Below are 24,978 nucleotides of genomic sequence, written 5' to 3'. Positions count from 1 at the left end.
TGCTGCCTATCGCGTAGATAACTCGCAAAAAACCGGAGCAGTTTTGGCGAGAAACCGATGTTACATAGCTTCCTCAGTAGTATATCGTTATCTACGCGATCAAAGGCTTTTTTAACATCAAAGTACAGCACGTCTACCTGTATCCCCCTATCCAAATGCTCAGAGATAGAGTCTACTAGGGTTAAAAGGTTGGTCTCGACAGAACGCCTAGGCCTAAAACCATGCTGAGCGTCACAGAGATAGGGCTGCACTTGGGAGGCTATATGCTTGTTTATGATAGATTCAAACAACTTTGCAATAGAGGAAAGAATCGCTATGGGACGATAGTTTTCAACCTTGGTTGCTTCGCCTGACTTTGGAATCGGCCGTACCCGTGTTACCTTCCAGTGACTCGGGTACTCCCCAGCACGTAGGGCTAGTTTGAAAATGTGACATATAGGTTGTGCTAGCCAGTCTTTGCAACCCTTTAGAATGTACGCCGGGATAGCATCAGGACCCAGTGAGCTTTGAGGCTTCAGACAAGCTATGCCAGATTTTACATCCTGAAGGGATATTGTGCCGATATGAATCAAATTAGCAGTGTTCGACCGATCTTGTTCAATGGTTTTAGAGGGGTCAAGTAATGGTACACAAGGAAGGAAGACACTCGAGAAGAAGTTTGCGAAAGCCTGAGCCGCCTCTACACCCTCATAAGGCTTCCCATCGCATAACACTCGGTTTTGAAACCCACCCTTACATTTTAAGTTGTTAATATGTTGCCAAAAAACACGAGGATTACCAGTGATGTTGGTCTGAACACTGCCAATATAGCTCTCATAGGCTTTTGATGTTCTCGACTTTATATCGGCTCTGAGTTTGGAAAACCTGGTATATGCTTCTGTTTCTCCAGTTTGTTTCCACTTTCGGTGAAGAAAAGCCTTCCGTTGTATGTCTCTTATAAGATCAGCTGTAAACCAAATCGGATACCGTCTACTGGGCTTACTGGACCATTGACAGCAGCAATGCAGTTGGCAGTAATGTGTCGCTGCAATACTGAAATCCGAATGGTAGGTGCCTTTAGGCATACATCTATAGCTACTATGCAAGATGTCTTCCATCATGGGATTTTAAATGCGGGACTCTATTCGAAGTACTCGGTAAATTAAGCTACTTTCAAATCGCGAAACCTCGAGAAAAATGTTGGCTATTTCATTCATTTTGACTGAACAGATGACGATATTTTCTATAGAAAAGCCAAAAAAAAAATCGATTTCGGGGTTGGTTACATTATAGTAAAAGTAGCTCGATTTAGTGAGTAGAATCAAGCCCTGCATTTAAAGCCCCATGGTGGGAGACATACTGTGATCCATAAAGTATTGTTGATAACATACATTCATTAAACAAATGTCGTTTATTACACCCATAGAAAGCCTTAATTTTGAAAATAAACGATTAACAAAAACAAGGTTCCATTAACAAAGCTGTGGGACATTACTTATCTTTTTGCCGCACCCATGCACCCTTGTAGAACTGATTAAATTCGCTATCGAAGTCCCGAACTGTCCCTAAAGCGATTCAAAACTCATCGATGGTATACAGAATGTAACAGTACGAGTAAGTCGATGGTTTACGGACCACAAAATATCGATCACAATTAAAAACAACAATGGCAAAAGAATAAATAATTAAACTAAAGAATAAATAATTAAAACACAAAAAATAAATAATTAAAACACAAAAAATTCAATCAGACAGACAAGAACCGAAAAAACCGACCGAAAAAAGTAAAGTAAAGTTACATACTTATAACATAACATGTAGCCCGTGTAAGCTTAAACAGTACGGTCTCCACAAACAGCACCCGTTCACGAGTCACAAACATGGGTCTAAAACGTACCACTATATTTTTTACTATTTTTTCACAAAAGCTATTACACCACTTGATTCGAGCTTCGTAAATGATATTAATAAAGGAGTTATAGTGGATGCTATAAAAGTACATTCACAGAATTTCATCTTCGGAGGCTCGGAGGCTCGCTATCGAGTGGCCGGCGACTTTACAAGAAACATCAAGAACACAACTAACACAACTGAACAAATCAACACAACAATATATCAACAATACCTACAGAGAAACTTACTTTAAGAACAAATTGAAATACTTTTTATGAAACACTGTTTAATTTAAACTATCAAACGAAATAAATTCCATATACAAAGGAAAACTATGAAAAAGCTTTTTACAAGTTAGGCTAAATCACTCTAATAATAATATGTGGCACTCATTTAAGCCGAGCTAAGCATTTTAAGTATCTGGGCCACTGGGTCACTGAAGACCTCTCTGATAACTTGGATATAGATAGGGAGAGAAGGGCGCTGTCCGTCCGCTGCAATATGTTGGCTCGGAGATTTGCAAAGTGTACTAGAGAAGTAAAGCTAACGCTCTTTCGGGCATACTGCCAGTGCTTTTACACCTGCAATCTCTGGGTCAATTATGCGCAGAGGACGTACAGCGCACTTCGTGTGCAATAATATTGCACACGAAGTGCGCTTCCTCATGATCATGGCATGAGGAAGCGCTGCGCCGCACTGTGGGAAAGGATGCGGGGGAGCCCTAGTAGTCTTCTGAAGGTGTTTGCCGACAGGTGGGACTCACCCATGTTAAAAAGATGGATCAGCCTTCACACTACTTTTGTAAATTTTGATTGGTGACATGTTTTAATTATTATTATTATTTGACGAAATTTAATTTTAATTCTATACATTTTATAATTTTCAAAATTTAATTTAATGCGTTTAATTCTAATATCTTAATTGTAATTGTTATGTTATATTGTTTAATGGACAATTTAAATTACTGTAGAGATAAGTTATTGACATTTTATTATTTTATGCTCATCCGGTTATGTCTGTGTTTGTGATCTCTGTATGTACTAACAATATTCTTGTAAGTTATGTTGTGTAATACTAACACTTTTATGGGTTTTACCTGAAATAAAGGATTTAATAATAATAATAATAAAATCGTCTATTACGGGCCACCTTCCAATAACTGGGCACATTATACTACGAGTAAAATAAAAATTCTAGTTATTTCACACAATTCAAGTCAACCAAGTTGTTCTAAAAGTATACATAATTATGTACTTTTTTAGTACAAGTTGACCAGTTATTGGAAGGTGGCCAGTAATAGACGAATAATAATACTAGTAGTGGCCAGTAATAGTCGGTGGATAGTAGTTTATTTCTAAGCTTATTAATAGACTTTTTACAGTAGGTTGGACTGTTTTTACTTTCTCTACTGTGCCACAACAATCCAACTTATCCAACGGATAATGAGTCCCTTTTTTAATTATGCCTAAACTCTTTCGCGTGAAATTAAATTCTGCCCCAGAAGGTATACCTATTGTCAAGTGCAAGATGGCGGCGTAATGAATTATCGGTGTATTCGTCTTCAGATAAAGGGATTTCGCGTTGTACTTTGAACGAGCTTTCTTCGCCGTTTAGAAAATGTCGATCACACAGCAAAACCGCAGATGGATAGACAGACGGACATAGAGACACCAGTTCTACGAGAGACGCACAAAAAAAATTTAGATTTTATTGTACGACTTTGTTGGCTTTATTGATTTATATATCCATGCCAAATTTCAGCTTTCTAGCACTAACGACCATGGAGCAAAGCCTCGGACAGGCAGTAAGACAGACGGACATGGCGAAACTATAAGGGTTCCTAGTTGACTACGGAACCCTAAAAACGTGACCACTTTTGAAATTCATAGCAGTCGCCAGGCGCTAGAATAGGTATACCAAAACGTAAGGTTAGCGAACTGTAAAATATAAAAAAACTGTATACAGAAGATACGGTACTTGGTTATAGTGCAGAAATTTGAGCACACCATCTAGAAAGGCTCTGAGTTCCCATGCCTTCAACTTTTCCCGACATCATTACTCTTTCCAGGCTATCCTTGGAGCGGGGAGCAATTTTTTTCTTTAGATTTGTTTTAATCAGAATTACCACCGCAGCACAGACTATAAAATAAAGATAAAATACAATAAATGCCGCCGAGATTTTGTAAATCTAGCCCTTTTAACTGTTAAACCAGCTCAGTTCATTATTCATACAAGAGGACCCATTTAACATTACAACTGGAACCGGAGCACGCCTTTTGTCTAGGAGGCCAATTCTGTTTTAACTATTTGATAATTTGGTTTTCTTATTTTGATTCGATCATCAGGCATGGCACGCCCACCAATATGTGCCTACGTGCCTATTTAACTTGTTTATCTGTCAAATGTGCGAATTTGTAAAAAATTGTTTAAATGTTTTATGTTACTATTATAATTAATATAAAAGAAATGATGATGATTAATAGAAATGTAACTTTTTGTAACTAAAATGTGCAATTATACTTGGATAATAATGAATATAAATGAATATACATTTGTAAATAAGGCACTGTTTTATTAGTGTGACGTGCCGGCCGAGCCTAGGTAACAATCGCTATCGCTCCGACAACGAAACGTTTTGTGTCTCTCTACCACTCTTCCATATTAGTGCGACAGTGACAGTTGAGTTTCGATCGCTACGGAGCGTAAGCGATTTGCATGTTGGCTACGCGGCCTCTAAGGATAGTTGCTGAGTGATAAATAAAATAAAATAAAGAGTGAACTAAAAAAAACAAGTAATATTACTTTGCTAATCCGCAAGAGTTTTTTCTCGCGGATTAGCATAGTAATATTTCTTGTTTTAATTAGCAAGGATTTCCGCAAAGTAACGCCTGATTCTATTAATTATTTAAAGAGTGAACGACTGAGGTGAGGAGGCCTTATGAGAAGACTCCTTATTGCATTTCCATCAAGCTTCGTTAGTGGCTCACGCAGTTTGGTGCAGGGGCGTACATTGACTTAAAGTCGTGCCAAAAGATGAAAACAATATCAAATTGTAAAGAATGAATCGAAGCCTGATACAGAACTTGTTATGGTTTGATCTGGTTTTAATACGACCTTGAGGATCATTTTGATTATTGACGCGTATTTTACATACGAATTTCACTTCGTTTTGCAAACACCTATCTGCGACTTGTGTCAAAATAAGATCAAAACCGTAACAAGTTATTAATTCTGAATAGGGCTCGCGGTCTCTAGTCTGTCTGTGTAATCCCCTTATTCTAATCTAGACCCGAGATTTTCTTTTAAATTTAAATGAACGCCTTCTCACTCCCACTCAATGGTAATATGGGTAAATGGGAGCAGTGTAAAAATAAATAAAATATACTTAAGGATTTATATGCGTATTTAAAATGGACAAAAATAAAGGATATTTGTTATTTTTTTCTTAATCCGTTCTCTTTATACGTCTTATTGCTCGTTCACCTTCCCTTAAAGAGTGAACCATGCTAGACCGGGCTGGGCCGGGCCAAAGCATCCGACAAGTCATTTTCTATGACGAACTGACGAATCGAAGATCACGTGGTGGTTTCCTTAGAAAACGAAGCGCCGGAAACTCCGGCCCGACCCCGGCCCGATTTAGCGTGAGTTGTCCTTAAGATACCATTTGGATTCAGCACCAGCTTTACTGCTGCAGGAATGCTAAAAATAAGGGCAACGACGGTTTAACATTTTCAAATTTGCCTCACGTAGTATAAATTAACTCGATAGTATTACTGACGCAGTGTTGCAGATCATTGTAGCCGACTATTTAAAAATTCCTACAGTAATTACATTACTATAGAGACCGGGAAACGAAAGGTTGCAGGCCAAGTAGGAGTAGATATAGACGGCCGAGCGTAGCGAGCGAATGTACTACTATTTGCTTGTTGAATGCCTAGACGTTTTGTCACAATTTGACGTTTAAAAACAAAAGAAGGTTGCTTTACAGGCCTTGTTGTGAGAGGCTGTATGAAATTCCTGTTCCTGTCTTCACTCATCGAACACGGCCTGCCCAGTCCCACTTTAGCCTGCCAACGTAAACGCCGGTTTGGTCGGCATAAGAGATGGTGGGACGACCTGGAAGCATTTCTCAGCAACTGGACGATGCTGCAGTTAATCTGGTAGGTTTGAAGTCTAGAGAGGAGGCCTTTGCTCAACAGCGGGACGCGTAATGCCATTTCAAGTTGTCTCGTAATGTTTGCAATACATTACTGCTCGGTAATTTTTTAAAAATTAATTACGGATTCGCAATTAAGTGTAACTAGGTCCTTGGGTTCCCAGCGCGCACAAGTTTTTTGGAGAAATCGCGAAACGTCTGGTTGACGTAACTGGTGACCCAAGAGCTGGCGGCTTCCTCGCACAACGTATCAGTATTGCGATACAACGAGGAAATGCCGCTAGCATCCTTGGTACAATGCCTCAAGGGCCTATTTTAGATATAAGCTAGTTATAGTAATCATCTGTATATATCCATTATGTATATTGTAATTGTAAATAAATATGTGACATTTTTAGTGTATCTTAAATTGTACTTCTCCATTCATCACGGGTAAAATCTATGTCTGGCTTGATTTATTGCATTTATTGGATTTACACACTGTATAAGAATGAATAAATATGGCGGAACATTTAATTTTTTTACTCAGCTCTAAGAGATTCCGTCCCCCTCGTACCTTTAATATATTTTGTTTATTTTGTCTGAAAAGCATTGTCCTAATTGGCAAAAGTTTCTTGTTAAATTAAAGAGCCTATTATGAGACTTCCCCTCCTTTGACCTTTTGATTCCCAACGGTTTGTCTTTTTTAAATGATACCTAACCTTTTTCTGTTTAAAGAAATTAAAACAAAGTACCTTCAAAGGTTAGGGTAGTTTGAAAGATAAAAAGAAAGTTAAATTTCGGCTACAACGCTTCGCAAAACTTTGACGCAACGCTTACCATTAAACTATTATTTCTACATATAAAACCAGGACAGAGAACCAGTATTTTGCGCCATGAATTGTTGTTTTGACAACAAATCATAGAAACAGAGCGTGAGTCTCGCGACCTAAACGCGTAAGCGCCATTAATTTTCCGGCCCTTACGACGTTTTGGTCGCGGGGTACAGGTTGCAATTACGACAATTTCATTGTTTGGTATGGCTTCTCTTTATATATGATATGATATGATATGATATTTATTGGTAAATATTTACATTAACAAGTCCTTTTATATACAATTATATTGTGATAGATTTTACATTGTTTTACTTACTATACTCATGTATTAATAACTTTCGACTCGCATAGCATTAAAAAATATTACAATACAATACAACGAGATATTATTATACTCCTATATAGTTTAGTAGGTACACGATTGAGCCAATGACCCGTGGCCATCGAAAAACTCGTCAATGGTATAGCAAGCCATTTCTAGTAGTACAGTTTTTAGTTTGCGGACAAATATTGCATCGCTAGAAGCTTGCTTTATTTCATCGTCCAGTATGTTGTAGAGTCTGATTCCCATTATATGCATAGACTTCCTGGTTTTCACGAGGCGACACGCGGGCACGACCAACTGATTACGCCTGCGCTTTAGTAATAATAACTCGATGCCGCTTACCCAGCCAAGTGTATAGGTGATATTCAGATTTCAACTGCAGCAGCGTAAAGGTGCCGTTTGGTTTCAGACGACATCAGCATTACTGCTGCATTAGTTATTACGTTCGGCTGCATTGTAACGTTTTTACACCGCCACTGCTACTGCCTGCTGTATCCAAGCCTAAGCAGCGGCAGAAGAAAGGGGTGCAGAGGAAGGAGGAAGTCGCGATGCGACAAGGATGGTGTCAGGAAAGTGAATAAAAGAAGAAAACCGGCTCGTCAGAATCAGTGCGGTACTGCACCGACAGGACGCAACCACTGCTGCGGCCTGCAACACCATCGGCGCTGCTGTACAACCGTCTACAGAAGATTGATAACATCGTAAAGTATGTTAGAGTGAAATCCGGACTCGCCCTGAGGGTCGCCTAGTTGGTATCTCGACACAATGCGAATTTGAATTCGTTTATGGTTCAGACTGAACGTCTAGCAACCTCCAACAAGGAGGAGTTTTGGCCGAAGGATGTCAAGTTTCGGCGGTTGCGCGGCCGGCTCCCTGACACAGCGAGGTTGCGTAATGCATCGCAAATCGCAACCATAATAATTATTAGTGTAGTGTTTAGTTTTAAATATATTTTTATAATATGTATGTTAGTTAAGGTATCCATCTATGGGCCATTAGTTGCCCGAAAATTAAGGATTTTGCCGCAAATTTGAAAATTCTAACTTAATACGTATAAATGTCTCGATAAAACGACCATTTTAGGTTTTCTGAAATATGCTATCGACAGCTTTACTGCAACATTATTGCGCGATATTACTGCCGGCTGTATTGCTGTCGTAAATGTCAAAATTGGTGTCGCCGCCCATTCCGATTCAAACATTCCGATATTTTTCTGAGATCTAGATTCCCATGCTTTGACTTTTGTATTATGTTCTATTTCGTGACTACTTCACACAAAGCAAACATGCTGCGTCTGTTTCTGGTGCGGTCGATCCTTCCGAACAAAATAATCTTATCAAAAAAGGCCTCACCATAATGCCAGCGTAAGTACAGTTCAATGCGAACTTTCTCAAATTCGTCCCGAAGCAATCTTGTTAATTCTTTAACCAAAATAGTGGTTCAATCAACGCCGATACGCACCCGTCGCTAAGTAACAGTTACTACGTGATCTAATTAACGGGAAATAGTGATGGGAACTTATGGTATCTGGAAAGAAACAAGTGAAACCAGAATTTCGAAAGCTTAAATGGCACTTTCTTTCGTAAAAAGTGATTGGGTAAAAATACTAAGTGATCAGGGGTAAAAATTGTGCAACTTACAGAAACTAAGAAATAGTTATGTGGGATAAACGTTGACAGGCGGAGTGACAGGTACCTAACCCGAAATATTGATGGTGGTCCCACAATGGGAATCATAACGTTACATATAACATATATATCAGAGACAACGTGATAGTAGGTATTCATCGTATTTTATTGTTTTTTCTCAGCAACACATTATTAAATATTTTATAACAGCCTTAGGTTAACTCAGGGTAGGGACAGGTGGAGCACTCTAACAGGCCTATGTTAAGCAGTACCATACTTTTTAGTTAATTTTTTATTATATCATATTTGGACGAACATGATAAAAGAAATATAATTTAGACATTGATGCAAATTATAATGTAATTTTTATCATGATATTCGCGATAATTGATTAGGGTTTTTATAAGCAATGGTTCCTTGAATATTTCTTACGATACAGGGCCATGCCATGGTGATTACGGATTATACGGTATTTGTTATAGGCACATCCCTAGTGGTTACGGATTCCGCCCACCACGGCCGATAACGCCGAACGGCAAACGTTTTGAACTTGTTGTAGCTTAAATTACGTCTATTTCGCCTTGTTGCTAATACTCGGTACTCGTAATAGGACTTGTTACTACTCGCATTTTATTAAGACACTAAACTTTTGCAGATTTTGTTGTAATATTGTATTGTATACAGTGAGGGTCGTGATTTTGAAGACCTGGAATTGTACAAAAAATTGAGATTATGGAGAACTTGAGCAACTAATTATCTTGGAATTCCTGAATTCTCAGAAGAGCTAAATTGAGGAGACATGGTACGTAAGCCATATGTTTTTTTACATACATTTCGAATACCGATGATTCATTTGACCACAGTGTAAATTTACCTAAAAGAACCACTTTAACATTTGAGAACCATTCGTTTATCATGTTCTCATAATTCCGAAGTAAGGTAAAGTTTAAGACACAATACCCATAATTTAATTTTAGTGCCATGTGTACAAACACTTTGGGTGTCCACTTTTGAGATTGAGAAGTGGGTAAGGTTAGGTTAGAACTGCGCCGCTTATAGAACCGAACTGCTACCAGAAAAGTGGGTTAGGTTAGGTTAGAACTGCAACCACAAAAGTTGGTTAGAGTAGGTTAGAACTGCGACCCTAACAGAACCAAACTGCAACCAGAAAAGTTGCTTAGGTTAGAACTGCAACTCTTACAGAACTGAACTGCTGCCAAAAAAGTTGGTTGGTTAGGATCTCTCTGTCCCCTGCAACCGAGTTGTGGTTTTGCAGCAGACCCTTAGATCTAATCTGTAGCCGGGTGACGGGAAATTTTCGCGCCCGCGCCCTCCTTGTGGAGCTACTCTGAATTCTATATCCTGGACCTCATTAGCCTAGACGAGAGTGACATATAACTAATCAGGTCACCTCGGCCCGGGGGTATGTGGAACGAATTTTACCCTTAAAAAAATAGAAATGGGAGAAATTGTTGTTGCCGCGATTAGAATATTCATTTGTTGTTGCTCATTTTCTCAAGAAGATTGACAGTGATATCGCCCGATTAGCTACTGGAACAGTAACGCTACATCACCAAAGCAGATAGTCACAATCCGAACGAAACCTTAAGGGTTCTTGTTTACTACAGAACCCTGGTATAGTCCAAACTGTTATTAGTGTGAAAGCTAGTGTTTATTTCAGCGAGTTATTACCCTCTTATTTGTACACTGAATAAATATTTACAAACGCGATATTAAGGTAGCCAGATAAAATGGAGCTCATTTTATGCGGTTGTCATTTTATTTCGGAAAAGAATCATTATTATTCCGCACCTGAAATTGAAATCACTTTTCATTATTAGCTTTCCATTCTCCCATATACTTCACTTTTCACATGACGTTATGTCCATTTACTAGATACCTACTACTAAATATCAATTTATTAATTATTATTAAAAATTCCGCGTTCACATTAATTTCAGAGGGAATACAAGATCCCCCTTTACTTTGCGAATTTTAGGTAAGTAAATCCGTCGTGCTTACGGGGGCGGTTCCCCGAATTAATGCGATAAGGACAAATGCAGCTTAGGCGAAAAATCCTGCTTAAAAATCTCAGAAATCGATGTTTTGTTCTCGACATTTTCCTCCTCCAACACTTAACCAATCATATCGAAATTTTGGGAACGGAATGATAAGGTCATCTCTGTCAGATCTGTGTCGGACCGTTTTTATTTTTGCGTTTATAGTTGCCGATTTTGTATGCTAGGCTCTCTATAAAAACAAAGTATCTTATAAAAACAAGAATATAAAAAAAGCAGAACGTACATAGGCAGGTATTGGTAATATTGAACTCATATAAAAAAAAGTCATCTAGTGCCAAAATCCAGGGAGGAAAATGTCGAGAGCGTTTTTATGGAAAAATGACCCCCCCCCCATGATGTTTCCCCTTAAAGGTACCTACACACCATGCAGCATTGCTGCAACAGTATTGCAGCGCAACATTTTACTTCCGATTGAATTGCTGTCACAAAGGTCACAAATGCAGTTGGCAGTAAATACATGCTGCAATATTGCTGCAGTAATGCAGCCGACTGTATTGCTGCATGAAACCTCAAATATATAATTATATCGAGATTTTTTTTACAAAACTATAAGATCTTTCAACTAAAGAAAAAACATTCGAAATAGTTCTAACCGTCTTCGAGGAATGAAAACCTAATAAAACAAGGATTATAAACCTCGTTTTTAAAGTTACTTTAAAGTTACTTAGTTAATAGTTAAAGTAGCGATCTCACAAAATGCGGCAAGTAGCCTAGCACACACGATAGACCTTAGAGCCGTTTATACATATTTGAGGATCACTCGGATCTATTTTAGGTAAGTAAATCCGTCGTGCTTACGGGGGCGGTTCCCCGAATTAATGCGATAAGGACAAATGCAGCTTAGGCGAAAAATCCTGCTTAAAAATCTCAGAAATCGATGTTTTGTTCTCGACATTTTCCTCCTCCAACACTTAACCAATCATATCGAAATTTTGGGAACGGAATGATAAGGTCATCTCTGTCAGATCTGTGTCGGACCGTTTTTATTTTTGCGTTTATAGTTGCCGATTTTTTATGCTAGGCTCTCTATAAAAACAAAGTATCTTATAAAAACAAGAATATAAAAAAAGCAGAACGTACATAGGCAGGTATTGGTAATATTGAACTCATATAAAAAAAAGTCATCTAGTGCCAAAATCCAGGGAGGAAAATGTCGAGAGCGTTTTTATGGAAAAATGACCCCCCCCCATGATGTTTCCCCTTAAAGGTACCTACACACCATGCAGCATTGCTGCAACAGTATTGCAGCGCAACATTTTACTTCCGATTGAATTGCTGTCACAAAGGTCACAAATGCAGTTGGCAGTAAATACATGCTGCAATATTGCTGCAGTAATGCAGCCGACTGTATTGCTGCATGAAACCTCAAATATATAATTATATCGAGATTTTTTTTTACAAAACTATAAGATCTTTCAACTAAAGAAAAAACATTCGAAATAGTTCTAACCGTCTTCGAGGAATGAAAACCTAATAAAACAAGGATTATAAACCTCGTTTTTAAAGTTACTTTAAAGTTACTTAGTTACTTAGTTAATAGTTAAAGTAGCGATCTCACAAAATGCGGCAAGTAGCCTAGCACACACGGCAGACCTTAGAGCCGTTTATACATATTTGAGGATCACTCGGATCTAAGGATGAGCCTTGAGCCGACTTCGAGATGCTTCTGGTGCTTTAGACTGTGTGTTCCTATTTGTCAAGCGAGTGAGTTAAACCAGGGTATCGAGTCCTCGAGAGTAACATTAACAAATCATGTCTTGCAAACTGCAATAGATGTTATAATACTAAAGAAACAGTGACAAAGCCCTGTGGCGGGGATCAGAGGAATACCGCGAACCACGTTTGACGTGTTGCCTCCCTGTTATACTTACGTACGAATTTAACACGTCGAACGTGGTCCGCGGTAGGCCTTATGATTCGAACCGGCGAGGCGAGGCGTTTTCAGCTTACGCGGCCGACTACCCCGGGATTTTGGAGCCTAGACCATACTCGTCAATTTGCCGCAAATCTCGAGTATGATCTGTAACTCTAGAAAGACTAGGCATCATTGACCGAGTGTTACCGAAGTTCCACGTTTCAGCTTGAGCAAAATGCTTTTGTGTTTCCGAATATTCTCCTCTGCAGGTCGCATTTCTCAACAGTACCCCTAGTGTACATTTATTCGATAGCGAAACGTGACGAACGCGTTTGCGTTAAGTCTCATTTTGTATGGGATTTTGAGTTCCCAAAACGTCCCGCTTGTCGCGCTGTTTCTGAATCCCATACAAAATGAGACTTAACGCAAACGCGTACGTCACGTTTCGCTACCGAATAAATTTACACTAGAGGCTCCTGATTATTAAACACACAACAGGAACTGAGTTACAGTAAACAGGATATGAGTTATCTGTGATCATGGGGTAAGTAATAGAACGTATACAAACCTATAATATATCACTCTGAATGTATAAATTCAATTTGTATAATTTTGATCGGAATAACATTCAATTGCAATAACATGCAATATGTATAACAACGAATTCTATAATTGTAAATTGTATAATAAACACTACATATATCATTGTTTACGATAACATTAGAAAGGTATAACGTTGAAATAATATAACATACAAAACAAATATCATACATTAAAAATAAGCGCCTTCTATTAACTTCTTATTTTTAGCCGTATTTATCTATTACAGATTGCAGCTTTTTTCTGTGGTAATTCTGGTGCTAATTTCTTTATCTACAGGGTCACAGTTCTAACCTAACCTAACCCACTTTTCTGTTAGTAACAGTTTCTTTTTCCGAAGCCTCAGAGTTCTAACCTAACCTGCTACCTATTCTGGAAACAATTTATTTATCTAGGGGGTCACAGTTCTAACCTAACCTAACCCAATTTTAGCAGTTTTTTTTCTAGTAGTGTGTTCTATGAGGTTTGAAATTATAGGTCATCCTACTAATTTTACTACTTAATTATATAAGATGATATTTATATTTTAATATGTATATATTATGACAGTTATATGAAATGAGCTTAACTTATATGTATATTATACCAAACAGCCATATGTATGTCGTATGTTATATTATTTTTATGTTATACTAATTGAAAGTATACGTTTACTTTATTATACATAAGATTAGTATACATTTTTAACGTTTGTAAACTGAAATTATTCCAAAAGTGCGTATATATTATAGGACGCACCCGTGATCATGACTCAACGTAGTAAGCATTTTTTGATATTTACACGTTTTAAGCAATTTTTTTACATGTTAAAAGTTTATAAAGCTTATAGTGAGGTCCACAGCACACAGAGCCGCTAATTTAAATCCTCAGAATAAATAACATAGAATAATAACATTTCATACGTAATGTATCTGCCAGCCATCTGAGCCTTGCGCCCGAAATGGAATTACTACCTTATCCTGCGCCAAAGATTGACAGAATCTTAGTTCGATTAGCCACTATAGGGCCCGTGCGCGTTGGAGGGTCTGCCATCTTGTGGCTTGAATCGGAACCATAAACATGTACACTTACACGTCACGTGTTTTTTTTTGCATAGTAGGTTCTGCCATCTTGTGGGCTACATCGGAACAATAAACATCACATTTACGCCTCGCGCCAAAAATCTGACGACTCCTGTGCTGCCTCCTACAGTTCATGCACGCTCCCTATAGTAAAGTAAAGTAAATCATTTATTTTGCCAAACATATAATGTTTGTACCTTAATTTAGGCATGCAAAAATTTAATTACATATACCATTATTCTACAATACAAACGCAATACTTATTGCTTACATTTATAACATTACCTAGCAGTACTCCTATTCGCTGTACACATTGTTTTGTCCATGCCCAGTTAACACTCATTGGGTTCATATGTAAGAAATTCGGATACTGAATTTTTTTTTGCATAGCAATTTATGGAGTGCTTTTTGGAACTGATGGAACTGATGCTGATTGATATATGTGCAACTTTTTTTTATGCACATGTATGTATTTAACAATTATAAATCATATATATGCGTCACAGCGTCTATGCACCCCAAATGTCCTCCTTCATAAAACATATGGCAGAAACTATATCTCAACGGTGGAACCGTTCTTTAAGCACCATACTGGGCTGGCTGAGATGCAGGATCAGTATCGCCGTTATACGTGCCCCCAGCATGTGTATCCGAGGCACACGCCACCGGTTTAAGTGCACTGCCAGGTGGCTTGGGTTCGACGGTGCCGCCCTTCCGCACATCGATTGAAACCCCTTTTCTACCCTACCTATGTATTATCTAACCTGTTGCTTATGTATCACTTATGATCGTTATATATGTGCAACTTGTATGAAACTTAGTTCCATTAATCAGGCAGTTTAAATCAAAACTAGTCACTTTATTTTATATTCTTCATTTAACGTGTACATAATAAATACATTATAAAATTAAAATAAAACATCAAAAGTTTCTTGAGTCCTCGTCTCTGTCTCGTCTCTGTAACCACCAAAAACTTGGGTCTTGAAGTTGTATTCTGCTTGAATTTTTGATGCCACGATATAAGTTCGTGAGTGGATTGAATGTGAAATGTGTGTTGGGATTTAACTTCATCTTTGTCTAAGAATGATTCAGTTTCTGGAGTCCGTAGTTTTAACATTATTAACTTGATTTGTGATGTTACATATAAATGGCTTGTTTTCCAAAAAATATATATTTTTCAGTAAAATTACAGTATCAAATGAATCAATAGGAAACAATGAAACACTAAATCAATCGCCCCATTTAGGAAATTCAAGAACTTGCATGCAATTTTCGATACATTGTATTTTCGATAATATCGCAGTGTACGAAAATTGCATGCAAGCTCTGGAACCCTTTATACGCATATTTGTATATACGTATATAAGATTTAACTTTGAAAACCTAACAGATACGTCGGTAGAAGTCACTGAATTAAACAAAATTATTTCTGCATCACGCTGACCATCATACTGTTTACATGTATGAAGGCTAGCAAAGACCAGACGGACCTCAAGTTCCACAAAAAATAAAGATTAGTTAAACAGACCACAAGGACCATAAAAGCAATTAGAAAGTACTCAATTAGTGTACTTTATGTGTTATGTACTTGTAGTAAATATGGTCAATTAGTGTACTTTATGTGTTATGTTGACGACCAGTTTGGCCTAGTGGGTAGTGACCCCGCCTACGAAGCCGATGGTCCCGGGTTCAAATCCTGGTAAGGGCATTTATTCGTGTGATGAGCATGGATATTTGTTCCTGAGTCATGGGTGTTTTCTATGTATTTAAGTATTTATAAATATTTATATATTATATATATCGTTGTCTAAGTACCCTCAACACAAGCCTTATTGAGCTTACTGTGGGACTTAGTCAATTTGTGTAATAATGTCCTATAATATTTATTATTATTATTTATTATTTATTATTATTATTATGTACTTGTAGTAATCCGTGTGGTGTCCGGCTTAAGAATACCACCAACCATAGATTTATAACTAACCTAGATGCCTAGTCTGTACATCCCTAGTGAAGCCATTTCGAGTACGACATTATGTCGCCCTCGTGTCATCGTATCCGAATGGCCCTCGCAGTACTCAAGGTCGAGTTGGTTTGTGTACACCTCCCGGTTATAAATTAAAAAATACAAGAAAGATGGTTGTTTGTGCGGTGAATTGGTGTCACAACACATCAGTGAATAAAAACAAACCGCCTGATATAACATTTCATGCGTAAGTATCCAGTTTAATGTGATATTTTTACGTAATTGTAAATACAAAAATCCAAATTTTCGTCAGCCGCCATTACTTATAAATGTTGCCAGGTGATATGAATCTTTTTTCCTCCAAATGAGGCATGGCGATTACATTGATAAAATTAATATGCTTACTTTAAGTTCCTTGTATGACTATAGAAAATATTCTTTTTTAGTTTTTCATTCTTTTATTTCAAATTATGTTTTGTCTGTTAAAAAATTACAGTTTAAATTCATATTTTTATTTTGTGTGATATTCGTTTTAGATTTCCGACTGATCCGCTTCTGTCTGCGAGATGGACGGAAAAAAATTAGATTAAATAGGAACGATGCAATATGGAAACCGACTAAACATAGTCGAATATGCTCTCGCCATTTTGATGTGCAAGTAAAGTAAATTTTATTTGTGGAACACAGGTGTTACAGTTAAGGTCTGTAAAAACGAAACGCAACTGTCACTGTCGCACTTATATGGAAGAATGATAGAGAGACTCAAAGCGTTTCGTTGTTCGAAGCAATAGCGATTGCCACCTTGGCTAGGCCTGCAGGTACAATTACTAGTACTGACGATAAATAGTTATTTGTTTTACAAGTGGAAAAGTTGTTGTTTAACCGCTCGTGCTAATATTGCTACTCGAGCTAAATAAAGATCCAAAATGTCGAAAAATGGAATCTTGAGCGTTGCGAGGGTTTCAAGTTACGAGAGTTAAACAAATTTTGCCCCAAGTGAAACACAAAACTTTTCACCACACTAACCCGAAGAAAATATTAGTCAAATAAAATCAAACCAAATCAAATCCAAATGATCGTAATTAAATATTTATCATTTAAAATCATTATTCCAAAGTCAATTCTACCAGCTATTATCTGTGCACATTTGTAAAATAGAAAAAATAAACGTTTTTTTATTTAAACATTATTTCACAAAGTACAGAAATGCAAAGTCCTTAAAAGAAACCTTGAAAGCTTTTGCTACAAATTTAATATCTACATACACACTCCCAAATGATTGATAGCCAAGTATAAGGATGTGGTTAAAATCCATCTACTTTAAGGGGAATAAATGAACTCTGGCAACCCGTTTTTGTATATATGTGTGTGTCGCTGAGCGTAAGACACGAGCGTCGCACGCACACATCGATCGAGTTTCGGCTTCACTTTTGGCAGATTAGCCTTATGAGGACTAACTGTCTATGTGTGATAGGTCAGTGCCACCAACCCTAAAAGAACGAGGGTGTCGTAAGAGGCGACTAAGTTCACGAAGGAAGCCGTCATCTTACGTTTCGTCACAGGGGAGATAAGCCTCTAAGCATTGGGTAGCAACTTATCTAGGAGAAGGAAAACTCCAAAATCAAACCCGGGGCGGAGTCCCCGTTAGGCGTGAGTAGGGTCCAACCTGAAATGTACGGTAGACTTTTGCAGCCAACCTGGCTCCACACGTATTGGCTTGCCTTTCCTGTGGGTCCGGCCAGTGAGGTCGAGAGGCTGGCGCAGGTGCTGGGCATCCCTGCGTTTTCCTTAACTCCGTCCCAGGCGGTGCAATGTCTCTAGACATTGCACCATAGATCGTCTGAAATAGACGCTAAGGCCAGTAAATATGGTCTATTTTGGAATTACTTTGAATTAGGTCATAATGAAATTCTGTTATATCCCAATCTATATACTTATATAAGTATAATAGTTAGCTTTTCTTTTTATTTAATTGTTTTTTCTTCTTCCCTCTCTGCACCAATTGTAAGTATCTCTGTTTGGCCCTATGGTTAACCGGTAGAGAATATCATTTGCCATTAAGTCCGCCATTTGTACATTGCTTGTGCAATAAAGTTAAATAAATCAATATGTATAACAATCGTTTTGCCGTCTAAACACAAATGAATTTGCCCGCGTCATCCTTTCCCCCTTTGAGTGAACTACTCGACCTCCAGACTGTACGTGTAGCATTACTACATTTAATCTAGGGTTACTTGATACCCTATTTACATACAAACGGGCATTTCTTATCACGCATAACAGCCATAACAGTCATTGGAAAACCAGTTGGAATTTAGATTTTATTGCATCAGAACACGGTTTACAATTGAGTGAGTAATCTAATGACTTTTATGAGAAGTATGGCAGTATTTTAGGTTTCATTATTTACTGTTTGGGCTTTGCGATTAGAGATTTATCTTTTATTTGTAGGTTTTGTTTGAGGTCGTCCCGTCTGACCTGTCTACAATATTTGTACTCATAGACAAAATAAATTATAGAATAATAATGTATGTTGCGAATAAGGTTGACTTACTACTTACTCCGTTGGCTCAGCGACCCAAAATGAGACTTGGCCTCCGACACAAGACAGCGCCACTTTTCTCGGTCCTGTGCGACCTCTCGCCAATTGTCGACTCGAAGCTCGCGCAGATCCGCCTCCACTGGGTCGCCTAGCAGGAGGACGTCCTATCGGACGCCCTGGGTATCGCTGGAGCGACATGGTGGAGGCGGAATAAGGTTGAGGTTAAATAAAAATGTAGGTAATACTCTTTGTCAAAGAATGTAAAACTATGTGCTTTTAGCCGGTTTTTACTTAAAATTATAATCTTCAAAAGATAAGTATAACTTTACTTGGAAATAAAAAAAAGTCATTAAACCAAAAACTCGACTGTCCACTGGTCTGTTCAATCGAAGAATTATTTCATTAAAAAAAAAAAACAATTTCAAAAACTAAAAGCGTGGAATATTTTATTCCAAATTTTTGTTTGATATTTCAGATGAATACGTAATTGTTTACTGAATAAAAACCCGCTATTCGCAGAGTGCAGTTTTTTTAAATAAATAATATTGTGCATGTATGTTCACCTCTATGAAACTTTGATTTCAGATTAAAGTGAGCACATGCCCGGGATTCGAACCCAAGACCATCGTAGTCATGGTACTAGACTGAAACGTCGTTGAAAAGTAGGTATATTTTGCTGCAGTTGGTAACTTAGTTTAAACTAAGAGGACCAAGTTAGGACTTATAATGAGATGAAGTTTGAAAGTATATCCTATAAGCGTTAGTGAAATTCAGTGATTCTGTCAAAGGCGAAGTTTTCTTCCGAGTTTGGGTTAAATTTTAAAGTTGCTTATATAGTGTGTTGTGAATAGTATTACAAAAGATTCTCGGAAAAGCTATTGAGTTTTATCTTATACCTTTAAACGAGCTATTCTTGTATATACAACGTGTCCCAAAACTCAACGATAAGCCGGCACCAGAGGATGGAGCTGCTTATGATTAGTCGAGAAAAAATAAGGAAAAAAATATATCTCAATTATTTTAGAAATTACAGAAAAAAAATGAAATTCATTGAAAATCGACATTCCTAATGGTATTTTTAACGACCATGTCTACAAATATTCAAATATTACTGTTTTTTATTTTGTTTTTGGAAACTTCAGTAGCCCTGCTATCTAACACAGTTCTTAAAAATGCCAAAATACATGTAGTTTTTACACAAAAAATAATCAAAATTCATTTTGTCCCTACAATTTTGAAAGATTGTTTCTTACAGTCCACTTTCAATCATCATGGTGTAAAAAAATAGTATCGACACCACTATGGCAATTATTTTCAAAAGTTGACGCAACTAACCAAGATTCCAAAATGGTATAATACTTTGGGAAACCTAGTCAAAATCTACTCAAAACCCATAGCAACATTGGACGAGCTTCGCCAAAAAATCACACAAGCTGCGGATCATATCAATGGTAGAAGATATGCACGACGGATAAAACGATCATTTCTATGGCGATGTCATGTCTGTATTAATGCCGGTGGCAGGCAATTTGAACATTTACTGTAGTATTAATAATGTAGTAAATGAATTTAAAAAAAAGGAAAAAAAATTGTACCATTTCTTTGCATTTATTCAACATTTTTCAACAACAAAAATCCTTTTTTGGGTACAGTAAAAGTGATTACCGCCAACATTAAATAATGTCGATTCTTGTTTAAAAATTCGTTGTTTTTTTTTGTGACTAGGTTTCCTAAAGTATTATATCATTTTGGAATCTTGGTTAGTTGCGTCAACTTTTGAAAATAATTGCCATAGTGGTGTCGATACTATTTTTTTACACCATGATGATTGAAAGTGGACTGTAAGAAAAAATCTTTCAAAATTGTAGGGACAAAATGAATTTTGATTATTTTTTGTGTAAAAACTACATGTATTATGGTATTTTTAAGAACTGTGTTAGATAGCAGGGCTACTTAAGTTTCCAAAAACAAAAAAAAAAACAGTAATATTTGAATATTTGTGACATGGTCGTTAAAAATACCATTAGGGATGTCGATTTTCGATGAATTTCATTTTTTTTCTGTAATTTCTAAAATAATTGAGATATATTTTTTTCCTTATTTTTCTCGACTAATCATAAGCAGCTCCATCCTCTGGTGCCGGCTTATCGTTGAGTTTTGGGACACGTTGTATATTTCTGTGATCTCGGAAACAGCTCTAACGATTTCGCTGAAATTTGGTATATGGGGGTTTTTTGGGGGTATACAATCTATCTAGATTAGTTTTATGTTTGGGAAAACGCGTGTTTTCGAGTTTTCATGCGTTTTTCTTTCGATCCAGAATATGGTCGCTAATTTCGTGTTGCCGGCCACTGTCCGTCTGGTCCAGCGGGTTAAGACGTGGACTGCTAAACGAGTGTCACGGGTTCGAACCTCGCCCGGTAATTAACTTTTGTTTTTTTTATATGTTCAAGTTTATATAATTTTTTTAATTTTTATTGTTTTAGACAAGTTTAATTTAGTAAAAAATGACCTATTTAATAAGAGAAATTGACAATAGATGGCGTTACTCTGTGACAAGTGCTGTAAGGTTAAAATCGATTGTAAATAATAATAATTGTCAGTTCACATTTTACTTTTTAAGTTTATGTAGATTATCACCTATACACCACCATATTACAATAAATAGTTATAACCGAGCAAAGCTCGGTCGCCCAGGTACTTTCAAGTTTAAATATGAATTGAAAATGTTATTTACAGTACATATGGGGCTACTTTATAGCACTAGTGCGAGAAGTAGCATATTACGTTACTGTGTCGAACATTTAAAGGGCCATATGTACTGTAAAACGTTGTACGATACATGTGCGAATAGGTAATTCGCAACTCGTGTCGATTTAAAACACTCCCTTCGGTCGTGTTTTAATTTATCGCCACTCGTTTCGAATTTCCTATTTTTCGCACTTGTATCGTAATGTACTATTTTCTACTCATCGACTGTAATGGTTGAATTGAGATGTCGTGTACCAAACTATAAATGCGCACTTTTTATGTATGGGCCAACTCAAATATAAGATTCATTTCGATACGCTGTAGTCAAGTATAAAAATTGACCAATCACGTGCCGCTGCACTCCCATAGAAAATACTCAAAGGCCGCGGGGTGGCGCGGAGTCACGCATTTTGTATTACATTTTTGTCTACTAAGATACCTACCAATGTTCATTAATTATTTAGATTATTTAGTACAAAATAGTACATTACGATACAAGTGCGAAAAATAGGAAATTCGAAACGAGTGGCGATAAATTAAAACACGACCGAAGGGAGTGTTTTAAATCGACACGAGTTGCGAATTACCTATTCGCACATGTATCGTACAACGTTTTACAGTACATATGGCCCTTTAAATGTTCGACACAGTAACATAATATGCTACTTCTCGCACTAGTGCTATAAAGTAGCCCCATATGTACTGTAAAGTATTATTTTAAATGAGTCGATAAAAAGTATTTATATACAACAACATATGTAACAATAATTATATAAGTAATTAAGCTTTTCAATCTCGTACCTTACTTAGGCAACTCAGCAAGATTCGTTGCCTAAACACGGTACTAAACTGAAAAGCTCTCTATTATACCACGATTGTATAAAATACTATTTGAATTTAGTTATTTACACTACACTACTTATATGTCCTAAATTATATACATCATATCGTATTTAACTCGCTCCCGTCTTTTCTGTACCAATCGCAAGGTTAAGGGAACCACTCAAGCCAATAGGGTTGTTTCCAATTTTTTGAAACGCTTGTATTACGTTGTATATTAACTAAAAGTTGCCCTAAAATTTAACTTTTATACTAAAAACGGCTTTAAATATGTTACATTAACAAAATATATTTTGACAGATGCTTTCGCGCCCAAAACGCTGTTTGAAAATTGTGTGACGTCACAGTTTACGGTTTGACACATAACTTCATACACACGTAGAAGATACGAACTATCAACTGACATTTGTCATTTATTGTTTATCGCCTAACTGTCAACAGTGTCAATCCGAGAGTTGTGACGTCATCAGAATCTTCAATGACGTTTCGAGTTTGGTCATGTTACGTGTGCCAAAAGATATTTTAAATTCAATATTTACAGAAATGTGGTCATTACAGGTCCCCTAAAAGTAGCTTAACATGTTCCTATAATCAAAAAGAATTTATTGGGATACAATTCTGCCCTAAGATTTGTAGATGGAAATAACCCTATTCTAACGCACAGAGTACACTGACACCTGAATGATGCCTAGTTATGGTGTGTCTCGCTCGCACCAATACATGTACGGACAAGTACGAGCGAAATACAAATATCCAACTATTATTTACTACCATTTTTTGCTTACACTTATTATTTTCTCTATCTATGATAAATATAGTAGGTAAGTACAGTCAGCATCAATAGTAGCGGATGAAACAACGCGGCAAAAGTATCTGATATTCCGGATAACTTTTCCAAATATAGATAAATTTCTAAAATTTACATTCAAAAATATATCTTTTACCGTCTTAATTGTTCTACATATAGAACCATCACATTTTGTTAAGTTGTAACAGAATGGTAGATACTTTTGAAACCTTGTTTGATCCGCTACTTTTGATGCTGACTGTACCTATTTTGTATATTTTTCAATTTATCGCAATAAAATTTAAGGTACCTATATTTTACAATGGCGAGATTCTTATAATGTTATATGATCCTAAGTTTGTCGAAATTAACGAATTTATTTATTATTATGTTTTTTCGTCATTTCTCTCTCCTGTAGGAGGAAATTTTACTTCCATATTCGCGAGCTTTTGGTTAAATGAGTATGGAAGGATATTACTAGTTATGTACAGAATGTAGCATTAGTTTATGAGACTGCTAGTTTAACAGTCCAGAGTCTGGACTGTAACATCCAGCCAGACGCGGTTTATTTATTTAGTATAAATTTTATTTTGACACTTGGAGAGACTTTACACCTCCAAATTTTATTAGTATTAGTACTCTGACATTGGGGACCTTTTACATCTCCAGATTTAATGTGTTTTTAATAATAATCTTAAAATAAATAATTAATACAATAAAATAGAGATCTATTGTATTGTATTAATTATTTATTTTAAGATTATTATAATGTAATGTTTACCCAGGTATTGGCTGTTGTATTTATAAATGTTGTTATGTATTTTTCATGTCACTATATGATGTTACTATAAATATTGTATTAACTTGTAAAAGAGCCCTTGAGGCCTACTTGCAGAATAAATTTTTGAATTTTGAATTTTGAATTATAGTCCCTCCCTACTGTTCGAGGGCTAGAAATTTTATTATTATTAATCATATTAAATTCAATATGTATGGCAACGGCCGATCATAATATGTGCCAGATCATGAAATTTCTAGCCATATCATGTAACGTGAAAATCATTGTCTCGTTTTCTTGGTCGACGGCATTGACTTATATCTAAGGACGGGCCTTACGGGCACTTGAAATAGTGCTAGTTAAGCGGTGTCACTCACAAATTCGAGCCAATCGTGCAGTCTAACGCAACTAGTTGCGAACAATCGCGCGCGTGATGCGAACTCATCAACCAATCCCGTTGCGGCGCCAGACTGCACGATTGGCTCGAATTTGTGTGTGTGACACCGCTGTCCTGCCCGCGTAACCAACGTGCATATCGTTTACGCTCCGTGGCGAACGAAACGCAACTTTTACAGTCGCACTAATATGGACGAGTGATAGAGAGAGATGACTACGCTACGCTACGGTGCGTTAACGATTGTAACGTTGGGTACGCGGCCCGGCCACATTCTGATTGGCCGTAAGGCCGGTCCTTAGATATATGTTAATTGGTCGACGGACATTTCTGGACAGTTTGCCCTTCGGATAACTGAAGAAAGCTAACGAGCCTATCTTACCTAGTATATGTTGGTTTAAAGTTACTACAGCCAAAATATAACACACATATGCTTTACGATCGGGCAGATACGAGTATTACGATCGGCCGCCGACATGTACCTATATAGATAACTAAATAGGTACCTACTTACAACAAAATAT

The sequence above is a fragment of the Cydia pomonella genome, chromosome 5, assembly GCF_033807575.1.
Source record: "Cydia pomonella isolate Wapato2018A chromosome 5, ilCydPomo1, whole genome shotgun sequence".
NCBI classification, from domain to species: Eukaryota; Metazoa; Arthropoda; class Insecta; order Lepidoptera; family Tortricidae; genus Cydia; species Cydia pomonella.
Note: the sequence above shows the minus strand (reverse complement) of the source record.